General features: G+C 39.2%; 1 long non-coding RNA gene across 1 annotated transcript in view; it reads right to left on the bottom strand.

Moving 5' to 3' along the window:
• Positions 1-13,933: 13,933 nt before the first annotated feature.
• The window catches only part of LOC110468258 (uncharacterized), a 29,977-nt gene continuing 24,573 nt past the window's right edge, over positions 13,934-19,337 (bottom strand). The window contains exon 4 of the long non-coding RNA XR_002465059.3: positions 13,934-14,034. This is a non-coding gene — a long non-coding RNA (uncharacterized LOC110468258). The remainder of the gene's footprint in view (positions 14,035-19,337) is intronic.

Raw genomic sequence — 19,337 nt, 5'->3', positions numbered from 1 at the left:
ATCATCCTCAGCAGATGCTTTTGGTGGTTATAGGCAGCCTGTTTATTTCTTGAATTCTGTAACAAAAACCTTCACCCTTTAGGAACATTCTCAAACTTATTGTTGTACATGTTCATTTAAAAGACTCTGGTTTGTGTTGATAGATGTACTAGTACTGCAAAAAATTCACAGGAAATCATTAAGAGTTATATTTTTGATCATACTGGAATTTCCCTCAGGAAATACAATGAAAATCCCCTGGCTGCTGTTTATGGAAACTAGGACAAATGTGGGAGAGGTGGCCAAATTGTGGTTATCAAGCCAAATGCAAAAGCTAAATGATTGAATTGCATGAGTCTTAAAATGGATATGGGGCTGTGCTGCCATAGGAATTGCTGGCTAATTTAAGTGAGTGTTGTGAGGGTAAAATAAAGCAGCAGGTAGTACTGAAGCTGACATGGCTGTGCCCTCCAGGGCCAAGCTGCCCATCCAGCCTCTGCAGCTCGTGGAACAGTGAGGAAGCAGTGGAGCTGCTACTCTCCAGCTCCCTGATCCTTGGATGTCAGTGTTTAGTTCTTGGCTCCAAGCAGTCTGCTTGCTTTTGCTGCTGTGAGGTGGTCAAGGAACCATGTCTCCCAACACATACAGCCCAATGTATCCTGTGCTGTGGCCCCTCTGAGGAATCTCTCTTTTCTGTGCTGTGTGTGGCATGTCGTGAGTGCTGGAGGCTCAGACTAAACAAGCACTTGCAGCCCATCCATCCTCATTTAGGGGTTGATTCTTCTTGTGCAGCTCATCAGAGCAGGCTATCAAACAAGGCTGTGTTTGAGAGAGGCCGGAAGCCCATGTGTGCCTGCCAAGCACCTTCCAGCTGGCAAGAGACCTGAGCAATTCCCCAGACTAAATCAGATGGGTTTAAAATATATTTCCTGCTGCTGTGCCTCTGAAAGGGGAAGTAGCTGTTCTGGCATTCCAGGGGTGAAGGATGGCACAAATGTCCAGCTGGAATTGTGTGGAGCACTGCAAAGGTTTTTACATGCTTGTGTAGCCACGTGCCCTCATGCAGGCAACCCAGCTGCAGCAAATTAAAGCCAGATAAACAAGTTGTGTCCTAACAGTAACTTAAGTTCCTAGCTGATCTCTCAGGCTTTTTACCAACATACGCTGACAATTTCTAAAGTCCCAAAAGTACAAGATCTGTGATATCTGGGCTAAAGGGCTTGTTCACATTCCTTTCCATCCCTCAGATTAATGCCGCTCAAAGACAATGCCAAGTGCTGCTAGGCCAGGAGCTGAATTTCAAGAGGAGCCTAGAAACTTTCTGAAATGCCTCCATCAGCACTTGCAATCTCTTTTCCCATCTCAGTTTCCCATCATGCTTCCAAAAGCAGCTTAATGAAATGCTGAAGCTTTTCTTCCTGTGTTTGAAATGCTCCATATTTTGAACAGTCAAAGAATTAGGATGCTGTCCCAGCCACACCTTCAATCAGAAGCAAAAACTAGAACATTGTCAAGTTAATGCTATGACAAACACACCACTGGAGCAGGATGAAGGTCAATTTAGTTGCTCTAGGTTTTTATTTTCTCTTTTGCCTCAGGAAAATCACGTTTTGGCCAAGCAGGGAAGGCCTTCCTATATCTCAGCTTTCCTAGCACTGTCTTAGAAAACTCACTAGCTTTTTTACCATGTTTTGGATATGTTCACAGTATTTAGAAAAAATGTACTAAGTCTCATCACCACAAATTTCTTTCTCTTCTCTTGCCTACTCTCTAAAGGTCTCAGCACTTAGAATAAAAATGATTTAATGCTATAAGCCTCAGAAAATAGCTTATGCTGCATAAACTTCACTTTTGGGACACGTGCAAATAAAAATGTAAGTTCCTCAGTTTCAGGTCACCAACAGAGGCCGATAAGAGAATTCTTTAAATATAGAATATAATTTTGGAAAACTCTTTAAACACAAGTTACAGGAGACTCTGGATGCTGTTCCTATCTAAAACAAGCAAGGTGGTGGAAGGCTTCCTTCTGGCCTTTAAAATCTGCTTATATGCAAGAATCATTGCACATCTTTATAGCTCACTGTCAGTGTCTTCTGAATGGACCTTTCTGCCATAGTTTCTGTGAATTTTCTGTGTGCCCAGGTCTCATGATGTAGCATTACTAAATAAGCTGTTTTCTTGGATAAATCAGTACTTTGAGAGTATCTTCCCAACTTCCCTAACAGATGATTTTCTTGATTTTTTTTCATCCCTTCACCCCAGATGCAGTTGTATACAACATTTTGTTGGAATGCTTTTTTCTTTAATGAACACAAAAATATCCTTCTATATAAACATGATGGGGTTCCTGTGATAATATAAGCAAAACCAGTAGGCACCATTGCTGTTTTGAATTGCATGAAATCCAACTCACTCATTTTGGAATGGTGTGAAAATATAAGTGGACTTTGTTTTTTCAACAGAGCATATTGTGCATGAGAACTTCCATGAATTAGGAAAAATATGTACTTAAACTTCAATAAACATCACAAAGTTCCAACTATAGAAGTTTCCTCTTAGGAGCTGCTTTGTAATACTAGGGCATCCATCCTACCATGAATATCAAGCCCCACTCCTGTAATTGTGTGAGTCCATCTTCATTTGTGAAAACATCTTCACTTATGAAAACTGCTGCTGCAGAAAGCCCTGAAATGCTGCTGTAAAATTCACATGCTCAGCTGAAACCACAGAACACTTTTTTCTTCTGTTTTGTGGGAAGCCATGCCCTACAATGGTTTTTCATATTGTCACACAGGCAGAACCCTTTCCATTTCTATCAGATGGCAATATCCTTAGAGTGTTTTTTTTTCATTTGAGTGCAACATTGTGTGTTTAAGTAACTATCAGCCATACCCACAGCTTGCATAAAGAAACAACAAAGATGGCTTTATTATTATTTTTGTCACAATAGGGCACAACTGTGATGCTGGGACTCTAGTATTGTAGATGCTGCACAAATACTGACAAATTTGTAAAAAGAGTATTGTTAATGGGTGGTACCAGCAGTGTGGAAGGTGATGACAAAAGCAGGGAAATGGTTAAAGGGGAGCTAAAGAAAAGCTTTAAAAATAGTGTAAGACATATGAAATACAATCATAGTATAGGACCTCATAGTGGTGTGGGGTGCTGAGCTCTCCCTGAAATCTGCATGGTATTTTTACAGGTAGACTGTATTAATGTCATAGGAAGCTCTGTGGTGGGTCAGATGCCTACTAGGCACATGACAGAAATATTAAGTTAAAAAATATCGCCTCAGTGAAGAATAAATTTCAATAAAGTACACATTTCAGGAAATTGTTTTACTTCATAATATTGCTTAAGTGGAAAACCAAGTTAAATTTATTGCATTCTGTGGATAATGACTCATCCTCTTCTGAAAGAATGCAAGCAGACATGTAATGCACTCAAACATGACACTGAAAATATCCCATTACCATCCATAGTTTGTCATACTGAAGTATTTCTTGAGAGGTTTTCAAAACCAGGACTTACATATTCCAGTTCAGTTCATCCAATAAGTCAGCCCTGACTACTTTCCAAACAGTTGCATTGAGGTCTTTAGAATTAATCCTTAACTCCTTAAGCAGCAAAAATTCCTGCTAATTGGATTTTAATTGTTTTCTGTACAACGTATTTAACCTGATGCTTTTGCTTGTCTATAGAAAAACAGCATGGGGATGGAGAATATTCATTTAGATGTACAGCTATAGAAGCAAAACATCCCTGCTTCCTTTAGCAGTAAATGTCTGTATTGTAGAATTTGCACCCAAAACCATTTTGATGCAGTGATGTGCTTTTTGTTTCTCTACCCCATTCTGACTATCTTTTCCCAGTAACTCTGGAATGATGTAGTTGCCTATGAGGTTTGAAGAAATAAAGTTTTCTCAAAATTACACAATTCCTATCAGATTTGTGGGAAGAACAGAAGGTGAGAAAAGAAAGGTTTCAACCATTTGCTCACCCCTTACCAAAAATGATTAAGTCCACCAAGGTGGTCATTTGGGACACAAATCAATACAAAGCCAGACACTCTTAATTCTACTGCTCGTGGTGTTCTTTTAAACTGTGATGGACACAGGTTTCTTAAGGTCTCGTCTTATGAAAACCTTTTCCATTCTGGATTTTGTCAAAAAAATACCCAGTTAATGAAAACTAAAATATTTTGCTAAAGCCTTCATTGCCCATCTCCCCCAATGTTAGATGAACCATGGCATTTTCTCTTATTGAGGTCAGTACACTTCTGCTGAGAAGGCCTGGATAGTTAAAATTTAGGGCCTGGGTTTAAGAAATAATTCTGATCAGCACTGATAACAAGATGTTTGGATTATGCTTATTTAAAAGAATGACAATTAATTGGTATTTCAAAGGATCAGAATTTATTGGTTTACATTCCAGCATTATTTTTCCCTTCAAAATATTCACCATCAGTGATCTACAGGGGTTATAATAAACCAGATCTTTCAGGCAAGTATAAGATATTATTTTTTGATTACTGCTGGGAAAAGTCTAAATGTGTCCTTAACCCAGATTCTATTTGCAAAAAAACATTAATTTCTTCTCATGGTGTTTTGCAAACAGGAAGTACAGGACCTGTTTATGGTTTTGCTGTGTATTTTAAAGTCGTTATTGCCATCATAGAAGAAGCCAAAGACCTGATAAGGACCCCTTTATGCTACCATGTTTGGTCAAATAATGGCACTATGTATACTACATGTGAACATTACAAACTTATTTTTAGATGACCAGTGAGATTTATGTAGTTTAAAATTAGCCAGGCATCAGGACTATACTGTATTTTTAAAGGACAAAGCACAGCTGCTGTATGAGTAAACACAAACCAGAAAAACCAAATTTTATAAATATGTCATCAAGATCATAAAAACAAATGTACTGGATAAGAAACATTATTCTGATTTAAGTATGGGTGTCAACAAGTTCACTGCCTGCTCTGTATTCAGATTGGTACTGATAGGAAAAGAAAGAAATTTGGCAGCAATATTAGTTGGTTGCAGTTTTGTTTGGCAGAGTGAGAACAGGAAAGCAGGAATAAAGAAAGGAGCAGTGGCAAGGACAGGCCCAGAATAGCACCAGACACTTCTAGGATAGTTCTGTGGTGCTGGAAGGTCTAGCAGAGGAGACTGGTCTGGTTCTGTATCTCTGATGAATGCACAGCTGGTAACATCATAGAACCACAGACTCAATTAGGCTGGAAAAGCCTTTAAGATAGAGTCCAGCCTATGACCCAACATCAATCAGACCATGGCACCAGTTGCCATATCAGTCTTTCCTGAAATACTTCTAAGGATGATGACTCCACTGCCTCCTTGGGCAGCCTATCCAGTGTATAGTTATCCTTTCTGAAGAATTCCCTCCTAACATCCAACCTAAACCTTCCCTGGCACAACTTAAGACTGTGTCCTTTCCTCCTGTCATTGGCTGTCCAGGAGAAGAGCCTGACCCCCACCTTTCTACAGCCTTCTTCCAGAGGTTGCAGAGAGCAGTAACATCACCCCTGAGCCTCCTTTTCTCCAGGCTAACAAACTCCAGCTCCCTCAGTTGCTCCTCACATGACTTGTGCTCCAGACCTCTCACCAGCTTCTTTGCCCTGTCTGGTTTTGCTCCAGCACCTTGATGTCCTTCTTAAGTTGAGGGTCCCAGAAATGGACTCAGGATTTGAGATATATCACCTGAGTCACAGAGTCATGAAGTAGTGAACAAGAAATTACATGAGTTTTAATAATCTCTTCTGGGGTATGGAAAGGGCAAAAAGAAATAGGTTTTTAAAAGACATTCCACACTAAGTCATTTTCATTCTTGTTCTTTCTGAAATGTAAGGGTTGTTAGTTGTGAGTAAGAGAATTTGTTTCTTGTTGGAAATTACTTCTTGAATTTCATTCCTGAGATTAGTAAAGTTATTGGAGGGGAAAGGGGGGCACATGCAGAGGCACAACTCTAGAGTAATTCAGTTTGGAGCTTTTTAGAGGAACAAATGAAATCTTGCTGAAACATTAATCAGAAACTTAGCCAAGCTACTAAAAGGAATGAAACAGGTGATAATCTGAAAAGCAGTATAGGAAAAATGTCAAAAGTAATAGTATGCTGAAATAGAATTGAGAAAAGCAGGACTGTTTTTCTGACATAAAGTTATCACTCTCAAAGGTAATTTCCATGATAAACCTACATCTAGCCAAAGGAAATCCATCCCAAAGCAGACCATAAACTGCCAGAAGAACATTGATGTCCAAAAAAAGGACTTATTTTCTCATAAGCATTGGATGCTGAGGTATTTCTATTCACATTTTTTCTTGTATTAAAACCATGAGTACTGTTTTTCAGGTTGTGAGAAGGAATGAAGTGCTCTTTAAAAAAATAAGTAAACCATTTTTCACTTCCAAACTGCAGATTCTCATGCAGCCCATGAAGCTGGCATTGAACAAATATCTTCTGACTGATGACCACTCATAGCCAAGCTCATTGTGCTTCTCAACTACAGAAATTACTTGTGAGATCTACAGACAGTTTTAGTGAGTGAAGCTAGGCCAAATCAAATCAGAGGAAGGAAACCACAGGCAGGCTTGAGTTCTTGGGAAATGGCTCAAACAGAGGAGACAAGCTCATATGTACAGCATGAGAGAGAGTGTGTTGCTCTTCAGGTCTAACGGTGTGGTATTTTTCATAGACTCCAATTTGTTGTTGCTATGAAAGAGTTTTCAATACTAAGTGATTCTTTTGGTGTTGCCTGAGTGTCTTAGTGTCTTTTATCTGTTTCTTGGGAATAATATATTTTTAATAAACATACTTTCCTGGAAGCAACATCAGTAGCTGCACTTGTAATGCAAAGCAAAAACCAGTTTTAATTAAGAACCCAATTCCTCCATGCCTTTATTTGACAGTCTACAGTAGTGGTTGCACTTGCAGTTGTCATGTTCATTACTAATCTGCAAAATGAGCACTCACAAGATAAATGAGAGTAAAATACTCATAGGGTACACGTAATTAGCACATGACTTATTATAAATTGTGATGATCTCCTTGATAATTAATCTGGCTTGCATTTGATGTTTGGAGGCAGTCTAGATAGAAGATACTTCAATAAATAAGGATAAAATCCTCTGGGACATGGAAAAACAGTGAAAACTGGGGAAGAAAAAAATCATAGGTCTAAAAGAAATGTTATTTCTTAGTTGCAAACTAAGCCCCTACTAAGGCTAGAATTTCTTCTAAGGGCTGGAATATTTTATCTCAGGTTTACACAGAAAGGACAGTAATGAACATTTTGGCTCATTAAGGATCCAAAAGATGTGCAAAAGAGCAGTTCTGGTGGATTGATTTGCCTGCAGAAGAAAATGGTTGCACAGGGACAGGGGGCACTTGCTATGAGAAGGAATGAAAGTGCCATGCCATAGTAAGGGTTTGCATCTTGTTTCCAAGGGTCACAGTAGAAACAGAACCTAGACCCAGGTGTGTGTGGATTTAGACATGCTATAGAAAGGGACCTCAGGGAGTCAGAGCAGTGGGAGGCCTGGGATCACCTGTTTGTACACAGGCAAAATAAAGCACTGAGAGCAAAGCTAATTATTAACATACCTCCATGGCCCCAAGCCTGAACTTTTATGATAGCCCTGAGCTTCTCCCAAGAAGAGAGAACACCTGCTATTTATTTCCAAATTCCTACCTTGTGTCACTAGCAAATATCCAAACCTTATCCAATACTGCAGTAAGGTTCTCAGCATCTCTGTTTTGTGATATTCATCAGTTATTCCTGTTCAATTTACTCTGTACAATACATTTTTAACATGTAGTTTGTAGTGCAATGCTGAGACAGGAGAAGCCAGCCTACATTTTTCTTTTTCCTCAGGGAATAGATTAACATTTCTCTCTGTAAAGGCTTATTTACTGTAATTGCTGTGTAAACATGTGGCCAATAATGAAGGTCTTATCTCAGGCTCCCTCGTAGAGAAGTAGACTTCTAATGACCTATTTCTACCCTTTTACAGTCATAGAGACAAAAAGCCATCTTCTTCAGTATTTCACTGGTAAATTTGCAATCTGCCTCAGTTTGTTACTTATCAGTGTGCTAACAACACATCATAACTTCCATTGAAGCTGCACAGAAAAATGAATGCAAGAGGTTGCACATTGTTGCACTAATGAAGCTTTTACACCTAGGGAGAGAAAAATGGTCAAATTTGATTAAAATTCTATTAATTGTTATTGCCACATCAAACTGTTCAGCACTTCAGACATATCCACAGCACATTAAGTTGCCAAAGCACAGTCACACAGCTAAAATAATGGTAATGATTTATCTGCACTTCATGTGGTGTAAGTCAGGGTGACAGAACACCTCTGCTTACTTGAAATTTTTGGTTTACCTTTTTGTAAAGCAGGGAGGACCTTCTGGCTTGATGTCAGATTGAGGTTGTGTCTGTATCTGACTGCTGCAAAAGCACCTGATGGATCTGTTGGTCAGCCAATAGATGAATTCAATGAAGCATAAATGAGTTCACACAACAAAATATTGCTCTGCCTCTTGTTCATGTGTTTAATGTACTCATATTTGAGAGACTTCTCTTCAGTACTGTGAGGGGAAAACAACTTTCAGGGCAGCAGAGGTTTGGCAGCGAGTACAGTATTTAAATTACTATGCTCCAGCCCTGAAAGGATGACAGCTTAGTACACAAAACAGCCAAGGAGAACCAGGAGGATCCATTTCCCTGCTCTTCCACAAAAAGCCTCTTGTTCCTCACTTGGGAAGTCATGCAGCTCTCCACACTTGGAGTCATTACTTGAGTGGAGTACAGCAGCTCAGAGAGACATGCAGAAGTATCAAATAGGGACCTCATTAACAAGCATCAGTGTTAAAAGGAATTCCTGAAATGAGCCATGAGACAGGCTTGGGGTTTCTTCTCCTGGGCCTTTACCATCAGGCTGGTAACCTGACACTTAATGGTAGAAATACAGATTTATTTTTCTTTAAGTTTATACCAACTGTTTCACTCTGAAAGGAAAAATCAATTAGAATTGTTGGTGTTAATGAAAATCACAGAAAGATGAGAGGTAGATTTGGCTTTTTACCAATTAGTTAACAATTATTTTCTTTAAAATTTATCACTTATACTCCATCTTTGGTTGCAACTGGACATTTCAGTGTTTTGCCTTATTGCTTTCCTTGCTACTTTCCCAAAGCAGTAAAAAGGAGCAGAATGCATGATTGAGAGAGAATTGCTGCTCCTTGGAACCATTTATAATTTCAAAAATTTAAGCTAACTTTGAAAATCCAGGCTTATGGTGCAAATTAGTAGTTCAGATGTTTGAAATAGTACAAAGACTTTGCAAGACAGAGCAACAGAAGGGTTAGAAAACCTGAAGGGGGAGAAGATGAGCCACAGAAAAATCACAGGGAAAGTAATTTATTCCATTGCATAATCTAAAATAATTTTCTTTTTTAGTATTTTAAACAAAGTGAGAATTTCTTCCATCTCTTCCACCCTGACTCTGCTGAGTCCACTTTTGTTTTGTAAAGTTGGTTATAGATTATGGATTGAGCTCAACATTGCTTCTCATATTATTAATAAATAACTTCCTTTGTTAGAAGCTGATAATCCAGAAGCAATTCCAACCAGTATCAAATATTGTATTGAAGAAATTGTCCTTCTGTTCCCCTGGGGATAACCAATGGAGCTGTGTTCTCACACATTTCTCTTTACAGCTGAAAGGGACATGAAAAGCCAGGTTTGATAAAGAGCTTTATTGTATACTCCATAATAGTTCATCTTAGTAGCTGAAAATGCCAGGACACTGTATAAATCATTTTATGGTACCAGTTGCTTTATCCTTCAAAGGATACTCACATCAAATTCTGTCTTGGTTGTGTGTAGCACTGCAGAAAACACTTCTCCCCTGGTGATATGAGAACAGATCAGAGCAATGGTAAGGCTGCACTTACTGTTAATTCATTACAGCACATGCAGGACATGAGCCTGGGCAGTGGGAGGTGCTGCCTTGGGGATAGCTTTGTAAGAACAGAAGGCTCATGGTTCAGCAGTCAGAGTAGCACAGGAGTGGAAGCTGGGGATAGACAGCAAGTGGATGTTATTTCTCCATATGCTCCTCTCCTGCATCTGACCTGCTCTGGACACTGCCACCCTGCACTCTGTCACAGGGGCCATGGCCAACCCATGAGACTCCTCTAGGAGCTCAAGTCCTCATACAGCAAACTGGAAACCACCTGCTACAGATTTGCTGTTATTACTACCAATTATCATTACCAGTTACCATAAGGTTAAGGCAATTTTATATTAATTATCAGGTAACAAAATAGGGAAAACATTTTGGAAGAGTCCTTCCTCTGGCATTCAACTCATCTGCAGTTGCCTCTGTGCAATTACTCTAAAATATTTTGTGAAACTTATTCTCTGAATTTTGTTAAGTTAGGCAGATTCCCTCCTTACTAAAGTGTTGTTAGGGATCTTTCAGGAGAAGATTTAAATTTTGAGTCAGAAATTGAATCATAGGAAAATATTTTTCTCATTCTTTGCATGTGATCATCACGTTCATCAGCTTCATATTGTCACATAGAAAGTCATCATGTCTCATCTGTATTTACTCATTTTCACTAGGCTTATAAATATGATATTTTTAATCCATAATTTCAGGTGCCTACACTCTCTGGCAAAAGTATCTCAAATTTTCATGATTCCCAAATTATGTTTGGATATCACAGCAGGTAACTGCAAAACCAAACACCCATGATTCCCTGTGCAAGAATATATAAAATCCTTTGCCTTCTCTACACTTCAATTCTTAGCATGGAAATTAGCACCAGGAAATACCTTTTCTTTCTAGTGGTAGAGAAGCTAGCTCACTTCAAAAAAGCTCCTGTAGTAGATTCCATGACCTGTCAGATTCTTTTCATTACAACACTTCTCACTTAAGAAAAAAATTTTGTTTGCTCATTTCAAGTGGCAAAGCAGATCATGTCCAGTGGCTGTGGAAAATAGTCATGATGGACTAGGACAGTGTGTGGGGACTGTGTTCTGTGTTTCAGAACAAATGTTCTCTCTCCATTCCTGCCCTGTTCCTCAGCTAGCCCATTCACCTCTCTGCTATCAATGGCTGCCCAAGCCAGAGCCTCTCATTTACTGTAGCAAATGAGCCAATAAATCTAACATGTCATAATCCCAAAGCCAAGCAAAAACCATGCAGCTGAATTTTCCACCAGAGTACATCTGCATAGCCAGGGCAAACTCTCTGTTCAGTTTTAATTAGGATCAGCTGAGGACATGACCATCTTATTCTAGTTTGTAATGCCAAATTTGTGCAGTGGAATTTCCATGGATTTAATTCATGCATGTTGATAGTTTAGAAGAGTTGGTCATAAAGTATGTTGAAACTGGGATCTCTTTACAAAGACACTCTATTTTCTTCTATCTATGAATATCAAATGGGAGCCTGTGTGTCTCCTGTTTTGATGTACCCTGGAGACAAATCTAAGAATCATTTCCAAGCTTGGGACAATCCCCTCTTCAGCCTGGACCAGATTGAAGTTAACTGAGGAGAAGAAGAGAAAGAAGAGTATCTGACTTGATAATTAATTTTCTTGCTTTGGGTAAGAAGGGAAATATATTTTTTTAGATAAGAGCAGATCTAACCACCACACCCTTGGCCAGTGATCTGGAAATAGTGTCCCAAGACATCCATCACCCTCTGCTTGCATCTCTGCCTGGGGGCAAGAGAAGCACAGCACCAGACATCACAGCTGGACAAAGGACTTCACAGACTCTTTCTGCCTATTTATAATCAAAATCTAATCGATACAGCCAGGAGATTCTTGGACTGAATATGATAAAGATTGTAATATTTACCCAGAGCAGGGGGGAATAATTTCCTTCAAAGACTTCCTCTGTTTAAGGTTGCAAAATCATGATCCTGTCCTTCTTCCTATGATTCAGATACTGAAAGTTTTTTCCATTCTGCAGCTACATTGTCAGCATATCCAAATATGCTGGTAATTTCTTCCCAAGACTTTGCTATAGCAGTTTCTTGTCTTCATGCCAGTTACTATATGCAATCAAGCTGCATTGAGAATGAAAGGTATTTTTAAAGATGGAGAACCTAAAAATCTATTGAAAGTCTCTACTAATCTCCTCCACACTTGTACTACAGCTGTGCAATAATTTTCTGAACTCATGCTTGGGGAAGCATTTTGTGTAATAATTTCCTGGACAATGCTTGTGGAAGCATTTTGTGGCCATATTATGCAGTCCAGCAGTTACAAGTCTTGAGTCGTCATTTACTTGTAAATGACAGATTATTTCTATTTTCTCAGGCCTACGTAATTCTATTAATACCATCAGACTTTTGATGTTTCTGAAGTAAGGCTCTCTGTCAGCATCTGCACATCCCACAAAAAGAAAATAAAAAAAATACTGTATGCTTTTCCCTATTTTTCTTTGACATAATTGTTTTAACTCCATTGATTTTTTTTTTTTTTCTAATTCCCTGAAGGAAGAATTGTGTAGAGAAGGAATGAGATTATGAGAACAGTAGAAGGTCCAGCACCTCACCAGAGTCACTCCAGTCAGCATCCTGCAGATGAGTTTGGTAGCAGAAACATAGGGCAGGAACAGAAAGAATATCCACAGGGATACCTTTCCTCTCTTCTGATGGAGGCTTGGAGATGTTGTTTTGGAAGATGCATTTGTCTGGTTGGGTTTGATAGCTGTAGTTAGACTGTTCTTTCTCTGAGCCCATTCAATCCCCTTTTGAACCAGTCTCTCCATCATGCTGCTGATGGCTTGCTTTTTCCATAAACTCTCACTCATTAGCATTGAATTCAGCTCCTTTTTCAGACCATTTAGAAACACGTTGACAAGCACAGATGCAGCACTGCTCCCCCGATGGCCTCTCCATGAGAAAGCAGTCCATTTATGCCTTCATTTGGTCTCTTATCTTTTGACAGTTAATTCAGGAGAGGACATCCACATTCATTCCATGACAGCTTAGTTACTGTAGAAGTCCTTGGAGATGTCTCATCAAAAAGTTTTGTTAACTGAACTACACCATTTTACTTGGGTCACAGTTATAGCTGTACTCATTGACTCCTCTGTGGAAATAATTTCCCTCAGAGAAAGCTGTTTTAATCCTTTCTCATGTACCTAATTTACCCATGTCTCTGTAAGTCTATTATTTTTGTAAAACTTCTTGTGATTTTCCTACTGTGCAACTGTGAATACCCATTTATAGCTTTCCTAGGACAAAAGCACAGTTCTGGATTATTTTTTAGTGACTTTAAAAAATACTTTTTACTGTATCTTGTTTTTTTAAATAAATTGTCCGAGAAAATAACATGTAGAAATTATAAGTTTGAAATTTTTTTTAATATCAAAATATCTAATTCAGTAATGGGAAAGTTGCTGCACTTGGAGAATGGACATAGGGTAAGATTTTGAAAATTTAATGTATTGATATCTTTTGGTATGACTAACAGTGAGAGCCCTGCCTCTCCAGCATTCAGTTTCATCAATATTTACTGAGGGGAAAGTCAAATAGCTAAGAGAAGGGAAATAAGGAAGAGAAGGAAATATCAGTTCTTTGGGTTTTTCTCCTTAAGAGCTTCACTCCTAATGTATCTTCTTGTTCCTATACAGAAAATTCCCAAAGCTTTAGAAAATGGGGGTAGCTATCAGAAACAGGAAAAACATAGTGAGGGTTGTAGAAAGTGAAATAGGTTGTTGTGATATCCTTGATATTTCAAATATTCCAGACTTTGGAAACTGTTCAGAAACCATCTCTAATGGGAAAGCAAACAGAAACTTGATTCCTTTTTCTTAATTCTGTGCTCTGAGTAAGGGACAAGGAGAGAAAGAGGAGTCCCAGGATGGTGCTCCCCTACCACTGAGGCATGGTGCTGTGTGAGAGATCAGTCCTGAGCCTTGCACACACTGATGGTTTGCAGGGTCACTGTTCTCTGGGCATGGGGAGACACTTCATTTTCATGATTTGTCTTGTAAACTGTAAAAGAGCAAAACAGGTTTAGGTGAGGGCAATTTGAACAATATTGCTCTGCTTCAGAATTGCTTTTATTCTTTTTTGTCCCTCTCATTCTCCTCTCTCCAATTGTTTTTTTCCCTCAGCCACAGCCTGAGCATCTCATTTTGACCATTCCCTGAAACTAAAATGCAAGGTCTTGCTATCCTGCTCCTGTTCAACTCCTCCCCTGATTTTTTTTTTCCTCCAACCTATACAAATAATTGATGCTCCATCCATGTATTCCTTCAAGTCAATCTCAGTACCCTGCAATCTCTCCATTCATAAATGCCACAAATGGCTCCTCTTCATTTACTGCCTTTTTGCTGCTTTTAACCCTCAAGGACTCTCTGGAATCTTCTTCCCTCTTACTCTCTGCTGTAATTGTATTTTTCTAGTCTATCACTTACGCCACTTTCAATGAAGTGTTTGTTTGCTATACTAACAAACACCAACTGCTTCTTCCCTATGTCCCTTATAAAACCACTCAGAAGACACTCACAGCAATCCCTGAAAAGTGCATAAATCATAAAGTAGGAAGCTTGGAATAGTCAATAATAGTTGGAGTTTAAAAATACTCATTGAATTATTCATTATAATGATAGAGTCAGGGGGAATGTGGGTGGCAAAAGACAAACAGTTGAGAATAAAGACAGAGACTGATTTAACAGGGTGTGAATGAGGTAATGAATGTCAGATTTGACCTCCTTTCCCTAGCACTCATGCTGTCATATATCAGCTCTCTGTAATCTACCTAACTCTGGTCTGTGCACTGTTCATTCCTGTCTCCACATTCCCTGCAGTCCATGCAGAATGCAGACTTTGGTGATCTGTGCACACAAAACCAGGTTTGGAGCTATCAGGAAAACATTTATTGTGGTTGGAAGCTGTAGTTTGAAAATTCCTCATACACATACATATTGTTCAGGTTGTGTCATGGTGGCCAAAATCCACCTAAACTCTATTCTGTCAGTTTAATTTTTGATCAGCTGAAAGTACTGTGGAGAAGAGAAAAACATAAAGAGTTGCAAGAGGTTTTCACCTGCAATTGTAACCATGAGGAAGGAGATCTGGATGGAGACTGGTCCAAGAGTTGTTATGTCTAATGGGCTCTGGGGCAAGCCTTCAGATGTTCACTGTGGTTGCACTGGTTCCTTTTCTTAGAGCTTAAATTGTTAAGACATTGAATCCCACAGATCATAATTTAGGACTCCATTCAGTCTTGAGGGACTTGGACCTCCAGAGACTTTAAACACAGGCAGCACAACTCCCAAAAGATTGCCACACAAAATGAACATTCTTTCAAATCTGCAAGGACTTTTTTCCTTAGAGTAGGCAACAGTGATAAAATCAATATTAATTTTGTATTGCTCAATTCCATTCTCATGAGAAATGTCCCAGTGCATTCCAGCATGAAGCCATTTTCATTTTATCATGTTTTAGTATCTGTCGGAAAAGTTGTAAAAAAAAAAAACAAAACCACATTTCTTTTCTAGTTAGGAAAAGAGAGTTAATAACTCACAACAACTTAACAGAGACTATTCCACCTAGGATAATGAATGAAACAAGATTAGGCATTCTAACCATCTCAATATTATCCTGGATTTACTGGTCTCTAAGAGAAGATGCTTAAACAATTCCTAAAAATAGTGGAACAGGAACATTTCTGAATCTGTGTATAGAAACTTCAAATAATTGCACCCTGATCCCACAATACGATGAGATCTGCCCTGCCCCTCTTCTCCCTCTGAGTTCTGCAAAAAGATACTTGGCTACATGGGCCAGACAGCAGCACTGCTCTCAGGCCATTTAACCAGTGCAGAGCAGCTCTGGCTCGAGCCTCCCCCTCCTCCCCAGCACTGCTCAGTGCAGAGAGGAGCATCTGCCCTGATTCTCTCCTGGCCACTGCCAAACACACCCTGGAGCAGTGCAGCATCTGCTCCACACTCCTTCACTGACTGTCTCACTGGGAAATGGGGCTGACTCAGCAGCACACTTTATAATTAAGATTATTATGGCTAGGAGTTACTGAGTCTGGCAAAGCCCTACTAAAATAACTCACAGCTGTGCTGCTTCTGTATATCTGGTATTAAATGAAAATGGGTTGGTTTACCCTTTTTAATTGAATGCCAACCTTCCACAGTAGATACTGCAAACACCTGCATTTAAAATTTTCTCTTCCATAAACTGGCAACAGAACTTTGATGAATGTTGGACAGGCCAGCGATTAATACAGTCCAAGCCTGGAAGTAAAATGGGTATTTCAAGGTGGTTTTTCAAAGATCACTGGTTTTATTTCACTCCCACACCCTTCCATACCACAATGAAGTTACTGAAGACATTCGGAGCCAAGAAAGAGACATTATTTTATTTAAAGAAAAAAGTATCTATAGTTCTCCTCTTGCAACATTATCCCCAGTCTCAGGTACGGCTGCTAATAATAAACTCTGCAAAGCAAGTATCAGGGTTTGAAAGAGAAATTACAAGAAAAGGAATGAAAGGAATGCAGCCTTCAATGGTTACTTGCTCCCCAAGTGATTTGCATTTGTTTTCAGTCCAGAGAACAGTCAGTAAAATCCAGTAAAGTCACCAAATACATTGTAACCCCTGTGTCTAGTTTCCATGGAGAATATTAATGTTTAGCTTTGGGGCTTTTTCAGCTTCCTAGTACTAGATGTTTTCATCACTGTCTTCTCTTTTTGAGGCTGGATTTTTTTTTTTCTTTTTTTTTTTTTTTGTTTTTCTAGGTGACCTTTAATTTCTAAGCAATTCCCTGAATAACAGTCATAATTATTGCAAAACCCTGGCTCCGCATTTGACAGGTAGTACAAAACAAAGCTGGACACGTGCAGATCAGCACATTGACCAGCACACTGAACACTGTTGAAACTTTAATCTCAGCAACTCTCAAAAGCTTTAGTTAATATACAGTTGCTATGTGACCACAGTTTTCAGACATGCTGCAGCAAATCCACAGCCTATAGACACATCTGTTAAATAAAATGAAGCCACCTACTTTCACAGCTAAAAAATGCCTGCAAATGTCCAATTTCTTTTAAAGGGATTTTAGAAGAGGTGGAAACGTATTTTAGGATAAAAATCTAGTTTGTCTGAGAGGGAATAAAGAACAAAATTTCCCTTGGGCAAGGTACTCTCTAATGTGTCAGCATCTTGCAAGTTTACATGGTTATGGTCCAGTTCTGGATGCTTTGGGGAGAAAAATTGATCCTGCTGCTCTGGCTGCTCTAACCTCAGGGTACAGAGGAAGGGAAGGAATTATTGACAACAATGTGGGGAGAATAGAAACCCTCCAGCTCTTGCTGCTGGGCACCTTGAGGAGAGTGGGATGAGAAGGATTCTCTGTCCCTTGTGCTCTCCAGGAACAGACTCCTGACATTCTCCAGATTACTGCAGACTTTTCACATGTGAAAGTGGGGCAGCCTTTTTTACCTCTCCATCTGTCAAAGTCTGTTGTGGAAGCTGAAACAGAAAGCTTTTCCCTTTCAGCTTCACGGAGGAATCCCCAGGGAGTCTGCCACATCCTCCCTGCCTCAGCCCTGGGTTCTGTCCTGGCACTCAGAAGGGGCTTTCACAGTCCAAGGTCACTGCTATGGTGCCTCCTCCCTCACAGCTAACCACGGTTTTACTTAAAGAGATAATATTCATGTTTCTAATCCCCGAGGCTCCTGGCATCCAGAGGAATACTCTCTGTGGGAAGGGTTCTGACTTCAGCAGGGTACAACCCTACAGATTCCACCCCAGCTGTGCCAGGGACCTCTGTGCCAGCCTGTGCTGGGAGCACCACAGCAAAGAGCACCTACACTTCAGAGGTTTTGATCCCAGCAGGAAAAACTCACTGAACAAGAGAGAGGGAGGGGAAACCAGAACGTAAAACACTGTCATTCTGTCTCCTCTCACTCTATTCTAGCCCGATCATCTTTCAGGATGTTGCATTATAAAAGCAAAATACCTGGAAATTCAGTGTGAAACACATCTCCTTTCTGGTGTACGTGAACACTAGCACAGCCCCAGAGCTTGTTGCTGAAATAGAAATTTTCTGTCATAGACCTCCTGGTCTGTTTTACACCCTTCTTTTTTTTTTTCTAAAGAAACATACCCCCATGTTTTAGGTTTTAATTGACCCACAAGAATACCATGGTTTTCTGCTCCAAACTTGGTCTTTCTGCTCTCAGGTTTTTACCACTCTTTCAAATATGATTCACTGAGCACTGTGAAGAGAGGCATAATTGGACTACTTTCAGGTTTAATTTAGAGATTAACAAAAAAAAAAAAAAATAAAATAAAAAAAAAAAAGAAAGAAAGAAAGAATGTACCAAAGAGGAAAGAGAACAACCTTGAATTTTCTGAATTCACCACAATACCAAAAAGTCATTTTTAGGAAAGTCATTCAAGGCCCAGCTGAGCTTACACACTGCAATTCACAGAACTACAGTCATTAAGGGAAAGAATTCCTGCTCTGCTCCTGTTCTAGTGTGAAGTGTCACATTGCCATCCCTATGAACTCCCAAGGGACACCGCAGATAACACTCTGGGGGGTTTATTAGACTTCTGATCTGAAATAGAATGACAGTGATAAATAATTTACAGCTATTTGGTGTTGGATTTTTTTTTATTATTATTCAAACAATTGCTCTGCTTGTAGCTTACACAGGATGAAATGCTCTTTCCAATTCCTGTTGTAATTCAAGTGTTGACATCAAATTTGAACAATTTAAAATAGAAAATCCAATATGTGACCCCCCAAAATACTGCATTAAGATTTGTCTTCAAACTTTTACAGTCTCTGTTTGTCTTAAAATTCAGTATGTTCATTTGTAATGCATAAATCATAAACTAATCATAAACATGATTAGTTTAGCTCCACTAAGAGAAATTGCAATTTAGGAGGACACAGACAAATACAGAGAAGGAATTTTTAAAATCTTTTATTCTTTATCAAAATACATACTTCTAAGATGTTAGGTGGTTTTGCTTTTTGTCTTTTTTTTTAATGGGATTGAGTCATGATTTTTAAAACTCCAAATTCAAGAGGAAATTCAGGTTAGCTCTTCGAAAATGCGTGACAAGATTGAAAACAACTGCTCACTGAAGCTCACTTTGCTGCCAAAATGCTGTCTTATGATAAATGCATCGTCTTCTAAAACCATTAATCTGGCTTACATAAAAATACTCTCTAACAGTTCTTTACAGGCTCAGAAACGAACTTCACTGTTTTTTTGCAGGGAGAGCATTTAGGAACCTACAAGGAAGCCATAAAATAAGGCAAT

This window comes from Lonchura striata, chromosome 7 (assembly GCF_046129695.1).
Source record: "Lonchura striata isolate bLonStr1 chromosome 7, bLonStr1.mat, whole genome shotgun sequence".
Taxonomy (NCBI): Eukaryota; Metazoa; Chordata; class Aves; order Passeriformes; family Estrildidae; genus Lonchura; species Lonchura striata.
Note: the sequence above shows the minus strand (reverse complement) of the source record. Positions and strands in the feature narration are given on the sequence as shown.